The sequence below is a fragment of the Etheostoma spectabile genome, chromosome 18 (genome assembly GCF_008692095.1).
Source record: "Etheostoma spectabile isolate EspeVRDwgs_2016 chromosome 18, UIUC_Espe_1.0, whole genome shotgun sequence".
NCBI lineage: Eukaryota > Metazoa > Chordata > Actinopteri > Perciformes > Percidae > Etheostoma > Etheostoma spectabile.
The window spans coordinates 17,964,719-17,984,340 of NC_045750.1; the positions used below are offsets into that span (position 1 = coordinate 17,964,719).

The window sequence follows — 19,622 nt, forward strand, 5'->3', positions numbered from 1 at the left end:
GGAATGTACCACTCGGCAACTTTACTGACAGGAAGTGGCTCGGCTCTGTCCCCACATTCCTTCAACAGATGTTTGACGGAGAAAATATTTTCACAGCTGGAGGGAGAAGCCAGGGAAAATATATGTTTCACGATACATCACACTGGAGGTGGCCAAAACCACATGCATGATATTTTACTGTACATGCTTATTGACTGTCCTCAAGGCTGGTCCTGGGAAATCCTAATGGATCTCCAGTCCCTGTCTTCCCCTCAAAATTTTCCCATAACTCCCCAGGTTCATGTCCCTGTGTTGATGATAGGAAATGTATCCATCAATCATTTACTCTCTAAGGAATGTGGGCTTGCCTGTCTAATGATTAATGTAAGAAAACAGCACCTGGTCTGTATCAGTAACACACTGATGTAAGTGGTGGTAAATATGGCGTTAATGATGATAAGGCTACAGGGACTACAAAAGTACATTTTCTGTAGATGAAGAGGAAATAGGATGATGTTTTATTTCTGCATTAGTGTACTGTAAATTCATTTAGGGGAATGTTCAGGTCCCGCCTGAAGATCCGTCCCGTCCTCTTTCTCTGTGTTGGCGTTCTAACTTCTGGTGGATTTCTGAGGACTATGGTTACCTGGTCCTCAGATCTCTGCAGGGTAAATCCAGACAGCTAGCTAGACTATCTGTCCAATCTGAGGTTTCTGTTGCACGACTGAAACAACCTTTGAATGTTCCACCAAAACAAGTTCCTTCCTGAGACTATTTAACAGAAGCACCGCCCACGGCGATTGTGATTGGTTTAAAGAAATGTGAATAAACCACAGCAGGTTTTTTCTCCCATCCAGGAATGCTGTGTGGACTAGCCAGACCTTCCTCCGCAGCGCTGTGGAGATGGTCTCTACAGGAATAATCCAAACAAAAAGAAAGATGTCTGTAGTGTATTAAAGCACTGTGCCAAAAGTGTTGAGAAGAAGCAGCGGTTTCACATCTCTCTTTTCTGGCCAAGTCAGATGTTAGAAAGTGAGAAGTGGTCATCATTGACTCACAGCACAGAGACTTCCAGCTGGAGTCGACTGTAAGAGCCGCTGTCTCCCAGGAGACACACTTCCCACCTGTCTGAGCTCTGATGCTAGCATCACCAGAGAGCAATTATTCTCTCCTTCTTGGGCTCGTCCTGAAACTGTAAGAGATGACAATGTATCATTCCTCCGCAATCCTCCCCTCAAACAGTTCAATAAAAAGCTTGTTGGCACACAGTTCACTGCTTGACGTATGTAGCAGCAGCTGAACAGCGTGTTCTCTTCAGCAGAAATCCTGCATCACATCACTAAGTTTAAGTTTTGAGACAAAATCCAAAGGGTCATTTTGTACGGCAATGGTGTCGTTATGGAGGGATGACTTTGTTTATCAGCGCCTTCCAAAATTATGGCATTTTCTGATCCACCACCTCCCTGGTTAAAGCTTTAGTACATAACTTTTTATTGTAATTTTATTTTTGTATTATTATTTTTCTTATACTGTATATATATTCACATACATACACAGAAATGTACGCATATAGGACATATATACACATGTATATACATACAAAAATAAATAAAATGACAATGACATAAAATATAAAGTATATATGGATGGATGTAAGATTGGTTTCCAGAGTGATAACAACTTCATCCTTTGCCCTACTTTAGGAAAGTCATAATTTGCATTAGACCACAAGAGTTTAAGCTTTAGTGCGTAACTTTATGATATTAATGCAGGTCCTTTTCATTTAGGTGATTGTCGAATGAGTTGCCACAAAGCTCCACATAACTCTCTCTGTGTTTCTCAGTAAGACTGTGTCCAGAAGATTATGGCGTCCGGAAACTCGAATGCAGGCAATGACCTTTTCTGAAGAGTCCATCATGTTTTTTTGTTAATCCTCTGTGTCCTCCTTGACTACTAGCAACTACGTGGAAGGGGGGGGGGGGGATCATGATGTGCATGATCACGGAAGGCTTGTATCATTTGGACACACAACAGTTTAGTTGTCATTATTTGGAAATCCTGGCCTGGGGCGATATTAACAGCGCACTATAGCTTTAAGTTACACATGTTACTATGCTGTTTAAAGCTTTTGAACAAACAGCATACTGAGGATTTTCAGGGAAGTACAGTCTCACCTTGCTGAAAGTCACTGTGACATCAGCTTATACTGTCTATTTACCTCAGTCTGAACTCTCCTGAATCCCCCCCCCCCTGTTGTGACAGCTGTGAGGGCTATGTTTGAAGATCTTCTCAGTGGAAGGAAAACATGGCTTGGGAGAGGATCACTATCCCTCCGGTTATTATTGCTGGTGTGGCCTGGACGGCCGTGGAGTCTAGCCAGGGCCAGCAGGATGCTGTCAGTCACAGACCACCTGAGAAGACCTCTGCCTCTGAGAGTGGAAGGTTGAGGATGGAAACACAGGGGCTTGTTGGGAAAATAGCAGGACCCAAAATGCTGAGTACAAACAAGGAGGCAGCAGAAAGAAATTTGGAGATTTAAATAAAGAAAAAAATGGCTTCAAACCAAAAGGTGTCATGGCAGTGTTTCACGTATTATTATTTTTTTAAATACCTCTATATATCTTGTCCAGTGTATATTTTTGTTGTTAGTGGACATGTCTGTAATGACTGCAGGACAGTCGCTCTATTCTATCTGGTAAAGTAATTTAACAGGTGAAGATCACGTTGGCCTGGTGTTCAACGGTCGTTATTTTTTTGACGTGAGCTACACAGAGAATATTCATTTGAAACAGATTGGTGATGTGTTTTACCCTCACTGTTCTCCCTGAAGTTAGTTGGAAGTGAAGTAAGCCCGGTGTCTTTTATGCGCACTGACTGCATCGGACTCCTTTTAAATGTAACATTTGTCAGCACCCGTTCATATTGTAACTTAGGAGGAAGTTTGGCCTCGGGTGCTCTGATTACTTTGGGCATACAGTTAACACCCCAGTCATAATTTTGTTTAAATGAAAACTCAACTCCCGACAGAGACTTTAAAGTGATAAGAATCTTTAAAAAAGATAAACTTGCAAATGTAATTTGATCTTAGGGTATCCCCACCTGCCGGATCCCACTTTAACCCCTACGTATTCCACAGTGCTATAGAGATAGGACTGACAATGCAAGACTAGTCTAATATTAATGATTTTATCCGTAGTGCATTGAAGACAATAATCCCCTTGAGACTGAATATGACTACAAAAGGGATAAAAGTGATGAAGGCAATAACTGAGACAGATCACAGCACGGCTTACCTGATAGCCCACTCAATGTGAAAACGTGCTGATGAGTGTATTCCCTGTTGTTCTAGAGCTCTCTGATTACAGCGTCATTGCTTACACAGGTGCCAGACCAACAGCACCATTCATCCGTGTCACTTCATTGACTTTGAACTGAAGACCAGTCGCAGAGCAGGAGAACTTCTCCCATTTTGGGGGTTTGATTCAAAACAGGCAAGGATTGATCCACATTGTTTGGCTGGACTCCCAACTACCCGGAGCGGGAGATGAGCCAGAGCGGCAGCTCCGACTCAGCTCAGATCGCAGTACCAAGCTGTGTGGCTAAATGTTGATAAACCAGGAAGTCAATGCTTAACACCTGGCCACAGCAAATGTTGGTTAAAAGCAGTCTTTATCAGCTGCTATCAGGGACCAGCGGGGAAGTAACAAGGTTGAAACTCCTGCACTTCTACAGAGACATATTCTCGACATGAAACTCAAAATTTCTACCCAGATGGTAACTTTACCCTAAAAATATGTCAGAGGCGTTTAACTTCACCGGATGTCACTCTTTTCGGTCGTCGCCTTCCTCTGTCTCTGTGTTGGCGTTCTAACCTCTGGTGGATTTCTGAGGACTATGGTTACCTGGTCCCCAGATCTCTGCAGGGTAAATCCAGACAGCAAGCTAGACTATCTGTCCAATCGGAGTTTTCTCTTGAAAACCAATAGACTTAACTTTGTTATGAATATGTTGGACTCATGTTTATGTACATTTTTTAGACATATCAACTTCTGAACTTTTTTAAAATCAATAAACAATAACTGCAGTAACTCTGAGGATCCCCTAAGGGTCCAGGACCCCTTGTTGAAGATCTCTGCTTTAGACATAACCATTGTGAATTTGCCAGAATCAGAAAATATTATTTTTCTCATTCACAGCATATTTCCCTGCAGCTCTCTCTCCCTGCTCGCCCGTGCTCAGCCCAACAAAAAAATACACACATATATATATATATATATATATATATACATGTCTCACATATTTAACACACTGTAGTTAAACACAATGACTGCTAATCCATACAACATTTTAGTTGTAGACTGCCGGTACTGTTTTGATTTACTTCCTGTTAATGTTCCAGTTACACTAAGAACTTCATCACATGTGAACAAGGCTTAAAACATTACACACAAACGCACATGCAAGCAATAACAAGTCAAACCATGCTCATAGAAAAAACTGCCGTAACTTTCCCCTATTTTAAATGTGACACAGTATTCTACCTGTTGACCCGAATCCTGAGTACACAGCATGTGGCTAGTTATTGCAAACATGGATCGGAAGTAGGATGGTGATTCTTCTTGTCTTTGGGCTCTGACTTGCAGATCAATATGTGCTATGTAGGTTTAATTGTACAATGAGAAATGTAATGGAAATGCATTATAAATTCCAGCAGTGGCAGAGCGGTTAGAGCATGATCACCACCTGACCTGAGACCAAAGAGCAATTAAAGCTATTGCAGTATATAACGTCTCTGGGGCCCTGGGAAGAATCTGCTGTACAATACAGCTCAGGATGAGGGGATGAGATGAAGTGGCAGTTCAAGTTGGCTCAGATTCAAAAGAAAAGTGAAACTAGATGCCCCGGCAGGGGCTGACTTGAGTGTGGGAGACAGTTTCTCAAACTGTTGAGCTCTTTTAACTGCTCCACAGTCGCATCATGGACCACAGTCTCCCAGAGATAAAGACAAAGGGGACCCATCGCCACTCTTCCACTGAGAGCACCCCCCCAGCCACACAATGATGGCGAACAATGGGATGATGTGATCTTTTGGCCTGCGCCGGATGTGTCATCTAGCACTGCTGTGCACAACTTCCCAGCATTGTGTGCGGGCCTCTGTCATTGTGAAAAGGCAATACTAATACTTTGCAGATTTTTCACAGTGGGTGAGTGCTTTCTTTTCAGCCTGGAGTTCCCTCGCTGCCTGGGTCCTGAAAAAGAGAGGCCCCAGGACCCAGTGGTCTGCAGAACTAGAACTGAGGTAGGAGGAAGTCAATGACCTGTTATATCTCTCTCTGTCTCTCTACCATGGTTGGAAAACACCTTGCTAAAACTCCGGTCCTCTCTAACCTTGAAACCCTTTCAGAGTCCAATTTAAACGTATCAGTCCGGGTTCAGGTCCAAATCCATATATCTCTGCAGTTTCCCAAGAACATAGTATCAATGTCTTCTGACACTGTTTATCATCATTATCATCTCTGTTAACACATTGGATTCCTTTAGGCTTGACAACAACACCTTTAAATGTCCTGACAACAGTCAATACATTGTAAAAGATGATATATTTCAACCGGCCTTTCTCAATGGTTGGCACAATGTAAAAGGACCTTGGAAACTGCCCCCCCCCCAAAAAATAAAAATAAAAACACCCACGCTGTTCAAGCAGCAATTACAACTTCAAGTTTATGATGGTGGCGGCCTCTAGTGGTCGTAATAGTTATGACTGCAGAGCAAAGCAGGAAGTGAGGAGCGCCAAATAGTAATGGCCAAATGAAGCTTCATGAGCCATTGTCTTTATTTTCTGAGTCCACTAGATGGTGCTCTTGGTTTTAAGGGAAAGACCTAAAGCCTAAGTCCTAAGGTCTAAGGCGTTGCAATTTAATAGATTCTTAACCCTTTGTTGAACAGAGAGCGCCATCTAGTGGGCTTAGAAAATAAAGACACTGGTTCACGAAGCTTCATTTGGCCACCACTAGCGCCAAATTCCATGTAAGAAGGCAGGTTTAGGGGATGGCAGGCTCAAATAAACACAGGACTTCCACCCAAGAGGCTTGGAGGACTAGTTATGGACTAGGGCCATTTTCACATGGACATCATGTTCAGTTCTGGTTCATAACACCTGGTTTCTACTGCTATTGAAAAGAGAAATACACCAATGAAAGCTAAAGAGATCTTCCCGTTATCGTTCTATATTGTTGGTTGTCATGTCTGTGGTCTTCTGACATCTGATCTCATCATCTTAAACACATCTTGGCAATCATCAAGAGTAATAAAATCTGATTTCTGCAACATTCAGGAATATTTAGTGCACCTATTTATGGCAGCCAGCCAAATTGGCAGCACCTACAATTGCAATACATTTTATATCCTACATCTGTGTGGTGTTGTGGCAACAACTGTGATGCTTCACACTGTTAGGAATTTGATTGTACTGTATGTCTGGACGAGACTTTAGGTTAGACGATCGGAAAAAGAGCATTCTGCAAATGTTACGGTCCAGCGGCCATAGTGCACCCAAAGAAAGAAGCCAGACCAGGAACTATGGGTATGCAGATGTGATATTTGTCATGACCACAAAGAACTGTCTGCTAAGACGAGACCAGAGAGGAACAGAAAGGCAGGACAGAGGAACTGTGAGAGCAGTCGAAAGGAACATTGCTCTTGGGCTTATGAAAGCACATTTTTCTCCAATGTCATGGAGATTTCTTTTGCTAATGAGCTGTGTCCATGCTCTATCAAGGGCTGCCAAATGCAGAGGAGAGTTTTTCCTTTGCTTAATTAAATCATGGGCAGTTTTGTGGCCTCAATACTTGGAATGTAACCATTTATGTAACTGTTGGTGGGAACCCAGGTCCACTTATTTATTTTGTGGAACAGAAACAATAAAACCATGAGTCGGTTTGAACACAGAATAATGTGGTTTGTTGTTAAAGTATTAGCACTATTCTACATTACTTTGTTTCTTTACTCATAAGAAATGGAAACTATCAAAGAGGAAACGTCAGTTGAAATTCTGGAAGTGGAGTTGGACTGGACCTTGCTTATACTGTATAACCCCATTTTTAAAACTGATTTGTCAAAAAAGCCCAGCCCATACAGCCATTTTCCAATGGGCGAGTCTGTGCAGCGTTCCATCCTCCACCATGTGCCATACTACAATCATGATATTATCGTGATATCTATAAAAAAATTGAAGAATGCATGATATCTGTTTAACTTTGTTTAGCTTATCTGTCATTACACTTACAATATTCTACTCATTATTGCTGCCCAAACACTCTACTGATACAGGCTGGTTACATTTGAGACCCAATGCATCATGGCATGCATATTTGGCCGACCAACGACAACGATTCCTTTTATTACAGCTAAATGGCTAAATAAGCACAGAATACATTCATTGTTGGATTTATTAATTTTATTATGTCTCTAAAACACTGCTCTTCCATACTGGATTGCGATGCTTCTGTTATGATAAGAACCCTTGTTGGAAAGCTACCAAGGTAATGACGTGGAGGCAGTTTAAAGTAAGTCTCAGTCCGCAGCGTTCTGGAGATATTCTAAAAACAGCAAATACAGTACTTTGATTTCATGAATAACATTGCCGAATGGTAAACGGTTGCTAAACAGTTGTCTATATCAGAGATGTTCCACTTCTGGGATTGTTCAGGTAATGCTGGAAATTCCGCCGGATGTCCCTCTTGGCCGGATGTCCCTCTTGGCCGGATGTCTGTCTCCTTCCTCCTTCCTTGTCTCTGTGTTGGCGTTCTAACCTCTGGTGGATTTCTGGGGACTATGGTTACCAGGTCCTCATATCACTGCATGGTAAATCCAGACAGCTAGCTAGACTGTCTGTCCAATCTGAGTTTTCTGTTACTAACTAAACGTACACATGTTCCACCAAAACAAGTTCCTTCCCGACGCTATTTTGCAGAGGGACCATCAATAGGCTCGTTCGAGATGAACTGCGCCTCGCCTGTAAAGTGGACGAGAGCAGGCGGCAGCAGCGGGGGGCGGTGACAAAAAGCTGCGGTAAAGTCGGACAGTTTCCAGCCGCCTTCAGGCTGGACAGGAAGTGACAAAAACCCTGTGGTGCGATTCCGATTTAATAAAATATAATCAGACCCACATATCAGCTTGTACACAGTCTCCAGTTGTTTTAATTATGACAGAGTAGCTGGCAAAGTGCCCTACATGCGATCTGTTGCTGATTTTAATTAACAACAGACTGTAGATGATACGTGATCTGCTCAGATTTAGTCTCTCTGACTTCTAAACATAACTATCAGTCACAACATGTGTTCTGGACAGAATAAGTCTTTAAATCAGACAAATAGCTATTAAAATCCCTCCGATTCAAAAACGATAAAAAAGTTTATTTAAAACGTCATCATGTTGTCAAACAATCAGATTTTAAATCAGCTGAGAAGCCGGCGTTTCCCAGCATGCTCTGGGTCCGCCTGGGTCCGCCTGGCTCTTGCAGTCGGTGAAAAGCAACTGCGCCGCCTGCGTCTCAGACCTGCGCCGCCTTGCTGTCGTGAGATTTCCGCTGCCCTCGTGTGCATGACGTCAGAGCAAGTCGGGATCAAGTCGGACACAAATCTAACCGGCATGCAACAGGCGCCGATCGCCGGTGAACGATTCTGCGCAGAACTGGCTCATCTCGAACGAGCCTAATGTGTCCGGTGCTTAGCACCGCCCAAGACAATTGTGATTGGTTCAAAGAAATGCCAATAAACCAGAGCATGTTTTCCCCCAACTTGGACTGCTGTGTAGACTAGCCAGCCCGTCCTCCGCAGCGCTGTGGAGGAAGGGCTGGCAAGGCAAGACATGCTAAAAGGTAACCAAAACTCATCTAACTGCTGAGCTGGGTTTATATCTATGTAACACAACGCCAAAGTTAAAAAGCCAAACAGACTCTGGCCCATGGCACTTAACATGATACATGATCCATGAACAATGGCTTGGTAAATGCATACACCTCCGAGAGCTGAGGCGATGTTAACTTTGCCCTGCGGGTCATTCCTTTGGTGAGTGGAATGGAATCCACATAGATACTACAGTTACAGTATGAACAGAAGGAAGGGGGGAGTTAAAAAAAAAATCCTGGACAGAAAACTACCGGACGGGCAGTAATCCCTCTTTTACACACGAAACAGACACACTGACAAGTTACAAACTCAAGAACAATATCCTAATTCTATACACTGTAGTGATAATAAGCAGTAAAGGGTTCGCATGAGGCTTTTAAAGATTGTACTCTGCTCCTCCTAACGGGAAGACAAACTGAAGAAATAAAAGAATTCTACGCAATAGGTTTTTTTAGTCTCTGTAAAAGGGAAGTGTTGTTTGTGTGAGAGCTTTGAGACTATTAAAAGAGGCTCTTTTCAAAGACTTAACAGCTGTTTTTGCAATGCACGGACGTGTCAATGCAACTTTTTCATGTTAAAGACAGGCCCTGCAGATGAAAGGCTCCTTTCATGGTTCTTTTATGCAATACAGAATGGCCACTTGCAGCAGACTAGAACTCAGGGGAGGTAGATCCAGGTGGTCTTGGTTGGCACACAATGAATGTCGGGGAAAACCAGTTGCGGTGTTAATCTTGTGAGTGGAAACTTTTCAGATGTCAAAATAGAAATTTATAATTGCAATAACTTAAAAGCATTGGAAGACTGGCCACAATTAAAAAAAAGGCTCTGAGAAGTTCTTGCATCATTACAAATGCACTTGTCAATGAAGTGTATTTAATCATGTGGTTTTGAGTGTTTGAAGTGAAATAAAAGGCACAACTATGCCAGAGAAGGCGGCATTCTGTTGTCACACTGCAGCTTTGCTGCTCTCAAGCTCTTGTAAGTTCAAAGTGGAGTTCTTCCAGACTTATCTCGTACTTGCCACAAGGGACCTCATTTACGACATTCTAAAGCCTAGCGGGGCCCTATTTTAACCAGAGAACACCACATACCAATTTTCAAAGGGCCAAAAGAAAAATATTCAGACTCCAGCTAAGCCTAAATGCTCTGACTACTGTACAATACTTGGCACATCTGTTCACGGTCCTGCTTTGAAAGAACAAACACACATTTACCCCTCTGATGGCATGGAAACAGTCCTGGGGAACATGTGAAGAAGTGTGGAGGTGTGGTATGTTTGAAAAGAGGCTTAATGAATTCATAAGTATAACAGTAAGTACGGGCTGTTTCACGTGAAGCTATGGCTCTGAACGAAGAAGGCCTCTTCTGCTAACAGAGAGGTTATTGCTCTGCCGCAAGCACATACCTTAATGTTAAATTGTCTCTGGAAATCCAGTTATAATGAGCTTCTGCAGGAGACATCAAATGCCGTGATGAAATTACATTTTAATGAGTTTTTATAAAATTAATTTTCACTTGTCATGGCTGTTCATTTTTCTTTTACCTTCAGCGACAGTCATCTATGGAAATTTATAGTGTCCACTCGGCCTGTAGATAGCACATGCTTTACGGTGAACACTATCTCTCCATCAGGGAACTGTACATTTCAATTCAATCAAAGAAAGAAATGTACCAGCTGCTAGTGTTTAGGTTGGTTTAAGTTTGTGTTGTAACTTTACAGTAACCACTTTCTTACAGTAAATTAGTTATGACACAGCTGTGGATATTTCAGGCACTATTGGAAAAATCTTAATTTCGATATATAATTGAAAAATGTATTCATGGAAACACACATACATACCCACACAAAGAAGAACATGGGCATGGACAGATAGAGAATACCACACACACACACACACACACACACACACACTCACCAAAACATATATGTTATATATATATATATATAAATATATAATATATATAGTGGATGTTATATAGGTATGTATATATGTACAGTATATATATATATATATGGATGTCCATCCATCCATCTTCATCCGCTTATCCGGTATCGGGTCGCGGGGGCAGCAGCTCCAGAGGGGACCCCAACTTCCCTTTCCCGAGCCACATCAACCACTCCGACTGGGGGATCCCGAGGCGTTCCCAGGCCAGGTTGGATATATACTCTCCACCTAGTCCTGGGTCTTCCCGAGGCCTCCTCCCAGCTGAACGTGCCTGGAACACCTCCCTAGGGAGGCGCCCAGGAGGCATCCTTACCAGATGCCCGAACCACCTCAACTGGCTCCTTTCGACGCGAAGGAGCAGTGGCTCTACTCCGGCTCCTCTCGATGACTGAGCTTCTCACCCTATCTCTAAGGGAGACGCCAGCCACCCTCCTGAGGAAACCCATTTCGGCCGCTTGTACCCTGTCTCGTTCTTTCGGTCATGACCCAGCCTTCATGACCATAGGTGAGGGTAGGAACGAAAATTGCCCGGTAGATCGAGAGCTTTGCCTTCTGGCTCAGCCTCTTTTCGTCACAACGGTGCGATAAATGGAATGTAATACCGCACCGGCTGCTCCTTATTCTCCGACCAATCTCACGCTCCATAGTCCCCTCACTCGCGAACAAGACCCCAAGTACTTAAACTCCTCACTTGGGGTAAGGACTCACTCCCCACCCGAAGAGCACTCCATCGGTTTCCTGCTGAGAACCATGGCCTCAGATTTAGAGGTGCTGATCCTCATCCCGCCGCTTCACACTCGGCTGCGAACCGATCCAGTGAGTGCTGAAGGTCACAGACCGATGATGCCATCAGGACCACATCATCTGCAAAAAGCGCGATGAGATCCCGAGCCCCCGAACTGTAACCCCTCCCCGCCCCGACTACGCCTTGATATCCTGTCCATAATATTACAACAGATTGGTGACAAAGCGCAGCCCTGGCGGAGCCAACCCTCACCTGGAACGAGTCCGACTTACTGCCGAGAACCCGGACACAGCTCTCGCTTTGGTCATACAGAGATTGTGGCCCTAGAAGGGACCCCCTCACCCCATATTCCCGCAGCACCCCCACAATTTCTCCCGGGGGACCCGGTCATACCCTTCTCCAGATCCACAAAACACATGTAGACTTTGGGCATACTCCCAGGCCCCCTCCAGATCCTTTGCGCGCGTAAAGATCTGATCCGTTGTTCCACGACCAGGACGGAATCCGCATTATTCCTCTTCAATCCGAGGTTCGACTATCGGCTATATATGGATGTGTATGTATATATGTACAGTACATTTATGGATGTGTGTATGTATATACTGTATATGTACAGTTTATATACACATGGATATGTATATGTGTATATATGTACAGTATATACATATGGATATGCATATATGTATATATGTGCAGTATATATATGGATGTGTATATATATATGTATATATGTACAGTGTATCAATGTAGCTGTATCTCTTTGTATTACTCGTTTTATCAAAATAAACAAAAATAAATATACAAAAATATTCAAGAAAAACCACGTACTGGTTAACTATAGTAGTTAATTTAGAGCTGAGCTGCTACATGAGTCAAAACAATTCTCAATTGCAAATTTTTGCACATTCTGAATCAAATTTAAGTTTTGAGTATTGGCTCGTTGGAACTATTTGCTTTTCATTTCCTGTCTTTAACAAAAAGAGAATATCTGTAGAAAATACCATCTGCTTTCGATGCTGTGTCACACACTTAGCGTAACCATGGCAACGGGGGTCTGGGCAAAAGGCAGCGTTCAACAGGAGGAGTTCAGCTATGTTTCTGCTGAGAGGCAGTGGAATGAAAGCCCACTGTAGATGAAAGGAAGCTGCATCCAAACTTGATTTATCATCAGATGCTTTATTAAAAAGGCAACTGTGCTTCATCTCTTGCAACTGTCTGCACAGGCCTCCGAAATACAAATAATGAAGTCATAATCCTCCTGTATTATGTCTCCTCATGTTCTCATCACATCAAATGAAAGCCCAGTCAGATCTTTCTTTGACAGCCATCTTAAATCCACTCAGATCTCAGGGGACTGGTTTTCTGCATACTCAATATGCTCACAGCTCCTTCAGCCAATACAGTCGCTATGGCAACCGAGGACCACCTCTGACTTCTAGTGCATCTGTCAGTGCCCACACACACACACACACACACACACACACACACACACACACACACACACACACACACACAGCCATCTTGCTTGTTTGTAGCATGACACCATTTCGTCTCCCCTCCAACACCACGCACAGCAGAGTAGAGGCTAGAACAACGCTGAGATGGTTGTGAAGAACTCCCATTTGTTTTTTATCTGAAGAGGGCAGCCTTGAGCCTTTTCTGTGCAGCCCTGATGACACTACCTCACCACAAAAAATCCATGCAAACCTGCTGTGTCACAACCCAAAGTATGAATGTAGGACCACCCATCCAGCACTAAAAGTCCCTGGCAGGGATTTAAACCTTACTGACCCCCACCCATCAAATCACCTACAGAGAAATATATAGATTCTGTGTGTGTGTGTGTGTGTGTGTGTGTGTGTGTTTGTGCCGGTATGCATGCATGAATGCGTGTGCGGAGCAGCGAAAAGGGGAAGGAAAGCGCGAGGAGGAGGAGGAGGAGGAGGAGGAGGACAGAGAGCAGCTGAGTGGCGCAGCTCTCTCTCATTCTATCGCAGAAAAGAGTCAAACAGCATTGTGCGTTCGGCTGTACCGAATGTGTCTATTCTTTTCCCTCCCTCTTCACTTTTACTGGAGATCTTTCTCTTTTGTCCCCCTAAACCCTCCCGCCTGTGAAAAGTCCCCCTTCGACCTCCAACCCCACCCCTCTAAACCCTTCTGAAGTCCCCACACTTCATCTAAAAGGGCAGTGCAAGAAGTGGGGGTTTGGGGGAGGGGGGTATGTTGGGGGAGGGGAATATAACTGTTGTAATCTGCAATTGTTACAGTGTGGAGCCTTGCTACGCTGTCACCATCCCGAGTTGTTTTAACCATCAATGGCACCATCCATTTAAGGGCTGCTGATGCTCCGGCCCCGGGTTACCATATTCAGCTGAATGTGCAACGAGCCCCCTTTTGCTGTCTTTCCCACCGTCGGGTATCAAAAGCTATTGTGTCCAGAGAAAGTAGAGGGGTCACCCATTTACCCCCTGTGGGTCAACCATGAGCTGGAACAGAAGGGTGAAGTGAAATTGCAGAGGAAGGAGAGCGGCCAGGAGGACGAGGTCTTAACATGCAACATCAGGACAGCGCACTTCCCGTTGTCGGTATGGAGGAGAAGATAAGTGTGTGTGTGGCGGCCCTGACGTCAATGCTGCCATTTATTACGGTACACCAAAATGGTTTAGAATGTGAGGCATCTGTGTGTTGTTATCACCAGAATGGAAGTTCCTTTCTCCCTCCCCAAGGCTGTGTTTACCCCAGCTAGAGTCGACCCCAGGAAGTAGATTGGGTTACACTTTCCTTGAAGGTATCTAGATAAGAGAGACGGGACACTGTCATGAACATGTAAACATTATAACAAGTCATAAATGTTTGTGACACAACGCTTCTTTTAGTGAGTGTCATTTGGTTTTGTCATGACAAGTTATGGTTAGGGTTATGGATAGGGTTCTTGTGTCATGACTGTGTCCTGACAGTGTCATGTCACTCTTATGTAGATAATTTCAATTAAAGTGCTACCGTAGATTCCACTCAATACCTGCACTCGTTTTTTTGTTTATTTGCCTCTCTTGCGGAGTTTAAGAAATCAAACAGGGAAGGAAAATAAAGAACCTTTCAATGACACAGATGTCACCTGACCCGCCTCCAGACCTGGACAACTGCTGTCTTCAAGTGGCTCCAGTTCCAGCCTGTTTATTTTGGCTTATTACATGTTACCATATCTGCGGAAAAACTCAAATCAACTTTTGTTTAGCTGGAGCACACCGATGTCAGGGGGAGGAACATGAAAATGTGTATTATTTTTCTACAGCAGCATCAACAAAGCTTGTGGTGCACAGTAAAGAGGAGAACACACTGTCTATGCTTCTTGATGCTTAGAGAAAGGAGTCATTTGAATAATGCTATTGGGGTTGAGGTAAAACCTCGCTGCCCTTCCTGTGTGGGGTCCACTGATACACAGTCCAGAATTAACACAGATATTTATTTTTTACTTCAATCCACTTTACTTATATAGCTCTATATATAGATTTCAACAAACACAAAGTTTCCAAAGAGCTGCACTTCAGATAATACAGAATTACACAATAAAAGCACAATAAAAAGACGAGATACCCAATGTAAAGATAAAAGCAATAAAATAAAAATAAATAGAAAAAATAAAATCACTAAAATGCAATGCCAGTATACGGTAAACATGTGCAAGTATACACATTCTACCTGGTGTTAAAAGCCAAAGAAAAGAGGCAACTTGTGAGTAGCTTTGAAAGAAGAAAGCTGACAGATTCTCTGTGTTCAGAGCAGCTACGTTAAAAGGTTTCAACTACTTAAAGTATTTTAAAGCTGAAAGGAGGGTTTTTCCATAAATCTGGGCTGTCTAAACACTGAACTGTTTTTTTTTAAATTGGTCATATAAGGTCAAAGAAACCAGAGAAAAGAGTCTTTGGTATTACATTATGCTCAAAATGTAGAAAACCAGAAACATACCAGAAATTAACTGCGCCACACTGGGCCAATAAACGCTTGTGCTAGTCTTGCCGTCTGGCCCAAAAATTTTTTTTCCCACAGATTCACATTGGCGAAAGACGTGTGTGTAAGTCAGTGGATACATTTTGTTGTTGAGTGTCACAACCCCAGCGAAACGACAGGATTTGATCCGTTTGGTCTGATAACATTTGAAAACCGCATGATTAAATCATTTAATCATTTATGCAAGTTAGTGGAGCCCTGAACAGGAAGTAGTCAGCAGAGGTTTCTAGTGCGCCTCCTGGGCAACACAATGGCGTAAAGTAGTGCCGATCATCCAGGTAACTTTTGGCTGCATGATGGCAACAGAAGTACTAATTGGATCTAATTGGATGATTGGATCTAACTAATTGGATAGGATAACCCAAGACACACACCGCACTGCAAGTACTCACCATGTCGCACTTCAAGCGACACTCATTTAGCAAGGATGTGAGGATGAACACGATGTTTCAGTGCTGTGAGTTCTAGAAATGATTTCCATGTACCTCTATTGTGTTAGGCTGGAGGCAGAAATCTCAGAAGAAGATATCTCAAAAACTGAACGAATCAAACCAAAACAAAGAATTCCTAATTTTTAGGAAATTTGGGTTGACTGATACGTTAAAATAAAAAATATTTGAATGAAATAAATTACCAACACTGAAATGAGGGTCATGACAGGATTCATTGTGTGCCTCTGGCTGGTAAAAGCCATCTGAGTTATGCTTTCTTATGCTAATGATATGTAAATCTTCAGAATTTCAGCAATTTGCCATCTGCATAGTAAACGATGTTGTAGTATTGTCACTAATTACATCAGCAAGCAGGGTTTCTTGGCATGACAACATGTGTTGACACTTGTTGGTGTTCTGCATGTGTGGCAGCAGTGACACCCAAGGGATGCCGCTCCTCGTCCAATCAGATCACTCCTACTGGGTTTCTATAGGGCTCAGACGAAGGTGACTCATCTCCAGCTATGAATGGCTCTGGTCTGAGTTCATGATAATGTTTGAATTATACCTAATTATATCTTATACCTATGTTTGAATTATACCTAAGATACAGTACAAGACTTTGAACAAACTATGACACCATCTCACATTTAATGTTAAAGATGTCGTAAACACTGAGGCTCTTGCATGGTCACAAATTGCAAGACTACAACTAGATTTGTTTTGCTAGCGTTAGCTTGTAACCTAAGGTAGAGTTAGCTGATTTTCTGTTCTGCCATACGTACATCTCCCATTGGAGGATTTGCTTTAGAACGTTTGACAATTGGCAATGTTCCCTCTTTAGCATTTTAGGTTAGGCTCAAAGGTGTAAGCCTCCCCTCTCTAACCGTAGCTCCCGAGGCGCCATTTTAATGCTACGAAGCCATCACCCGCCGTTAGCATTCCATTGACCGCCATTCATTTTGACGTCACTTTGACAGCGAAAACTTTACATCTGAAGCGTTTAAAGAATGTATGTATAAAACTATAAAAGTATAAACGTGTAATGTATAAAAGGCTCCATTACCTTGTATCTCACGTTATGGCTCCGTAGCAGACGTTTTTGTAAATATAGGCTAACGATTGTGTCATAACCATGCAACTTACTGTCACACCGTAGAGGAATCACCGTAAAGAACAGGGTAGCTCGCAGACAGTTTAGACTTACATTAGCTGTTTAGGTTCAAACACTAATGTTAACTAGCATTCAATAATTAGCTTGTGCCTATGTTTTCTCCTAACATACCTATGCTCTCCGTCTCTGCTGATTGGGAATGATTGAGATTTCTCTTGCACAGCTACCAGAAGACTTACAACTTTCAGACATGTTGCTCACGTCACATCTACGTCTTCAAGCTCAGTTGGAGGCTGCACAGTAACGCTCAGCTGTCACCGGAAAAGTGCTTCTAATATCCTTCACTGGTCTTAGCTGGGCTTAGCGCGGCGCAATAGCAACCCTAGAAAACACTGTCTCTGGCCGTTTGCTGCTTCCTGTTTGGTCCAGGAGGGAGTGGTCCGTGTACATGGTGGCCAACAGATTTTTGTTTTGAAATGGTAAAAAACAAAAATGAAAAACAGCCAGTTTCCCTATTCCCATTAGTAAATAGGGAAACAAAAAACAAAAAACAACTTGTTATTCGTTTTTTTGTTTTGTAATTAAAAAACAAAAAACGGAAAACAGTCTTGTTATCCAATTGTCTTTGATGTGTTTATAGATGGAAATCGTAAAATAATAATACATCTTATTCCTCGTTTTTTTTGTGACCCCGAAGCGATCGTAAATAGTAAGCGGTCGTGTGCATGCTACCAAGCTAACCAAGGCTCTGTGTTCACAGAGTTCACAACATAATGTTATGGCCATATGTGCAAAATTAAATTATAGCTACTTATATATTGTGTAATATGTTATATATTGAACAATGACAGCACCTGAAATATCCTGCATATCTTGTCCCCAGATGTGTCATCATGTTTCAGTGGAACCCGAACATAACTTTCCATTGTTGTTTGTGGACACATCTGAAGTAGAGAATGACAAACGGCAGGGCGCCCTCTGCTGACCGCCAAGCTCGCAGGAGTAACTTCCGGGTCACGAAAAAATACCAATGCAAAATTAAGGAATATGACTTAAACATACTGTTTGCATTTTAATTTCTGATTTCCATCTATAAACACATCAAAGACAATCGGAAACAATTTCTGTTTTTTAATATCAATTCCGAATTCTGTTTCCCTATTTACTACGGTAATTGGGAAACTGGCTATTTTTTTGTTTTTGTTTTTTTTTTATGTCAAAATGAAAATGACAGTGTTCACATGATTTACCTTCACTACCAAGACTTAAAACTTACAGAATTATCAAACACATTCGATTGTGTCGGATCATGAAGACGGGAAAAACACTGACTGGGACTGAGTGTTATGTCCACCTTACATGGATCGAGACGACGACGGGGGGGCGCACCGACTCTAGCAAGACGCTCATGATTTCATTAAGATATTGGAAAATAGTCTGTAGAATCGCTTGAAAAGTAGTTGGGTGCAAGGTCGGCATTAGCCAAACAGGCACCCTTCAGCACTGCACTGTAACTACAGTTTGTCGACTAAACGGGGGACACACCAGGGAGGGACTGAGACACTTCATTATTCGTCTCCTGGACAACTGGAGAAGCTGTTTTTCACTCTGTGACAAGTTTCAGGTTGATGAGCAGGACTGTTACTTCTCCTCAGGAATTTTACTTGTCTAATCAGCTGCTAATTGTGCTGGAAGCGCTCTATTGGAAAAATAAGTTGAGATGGAGTGTTGAAGTTTGAATTGGAGCAGAGGGAAAAGCAGAGGATCCCTCTACCTCTGAAGTGGCCACGGGCGAGCGTCGTTTGCATGGGACATCTTTGGGTTGCTTCAAGCACCAGAATACTAATGAGGCTTCCTTTCACATTCCTCTCTACAAAGAGAGTAACACTCCCTTGTCGCCCAGTAATGGGCCACTGTGCTCACTCCCTTTATTTCAATTTTGCTCCCGAAGTTTCCATGGTAACATAAATACTATTCAGCCCTTGCAACCAAAGCGGTCCTTGCAGGTGGCTGTTCTTCAAAGCAAAGAATACCACAAATCCTTTAAAAACAAATGAGTGAGGGATGTTTAGAATTTGTTCAGTCTCAGATGCCAAGTTTTTCCTGTCAATCCAAAACTTGAATTGAGGCTGTAGCATTTCTGTAAAGCCACAAGGTTTGGTTTTTTTAAGTTTTAAAGGCTTTAATGACCGATTTGATTCTTGCTAAGTAAAACAGCTCTCTGATATGATGGGGGATGGGACAGTGTAATATGACTGATGTAACATGAGTGTATTTCTATGATGAGCTTGGCGCTGAGTAACCAGTTGCCTTGGCAACCTTCCCCTTCCCACTTAACCTCACCACTATTCCTAAGCCAGTATCTCTCTCTATCTCTCTCTCTCCTTCAGCACTTTCTCATCTCCACTACGGGAGGAGGATATTAAAGTGCATTTATCAAGATGAGAGAATAACACGTCCAGCGTAATCCACGCCCCTGCACGGGTCCAG

At 42.8% G+C, this 19,622-nt stretch overlaps 1 long non-coding RNA gene across 1 annotated transcript in view; it reads right to left on the reverse strand.

The window, feature by feature from the left end:
* Positions 1–10,807, reverse strand: part of LOC116705989 (uncharacterized) — a 21,670-nt gene extending 10,863 nt beyond the window's left edge. The window contains exon 1 of the long non-coding RNA XR_004336114.1: positions 10,770–10,807. This is a non-coding gene — a long non-coding RNA (uncharacterized LOC116705989). The remainder of the gene's footprint in view (positions 1–10,769) is intronic.
* Positions 10,808–19,622: the final 8,815 nt, after the last annotated feature.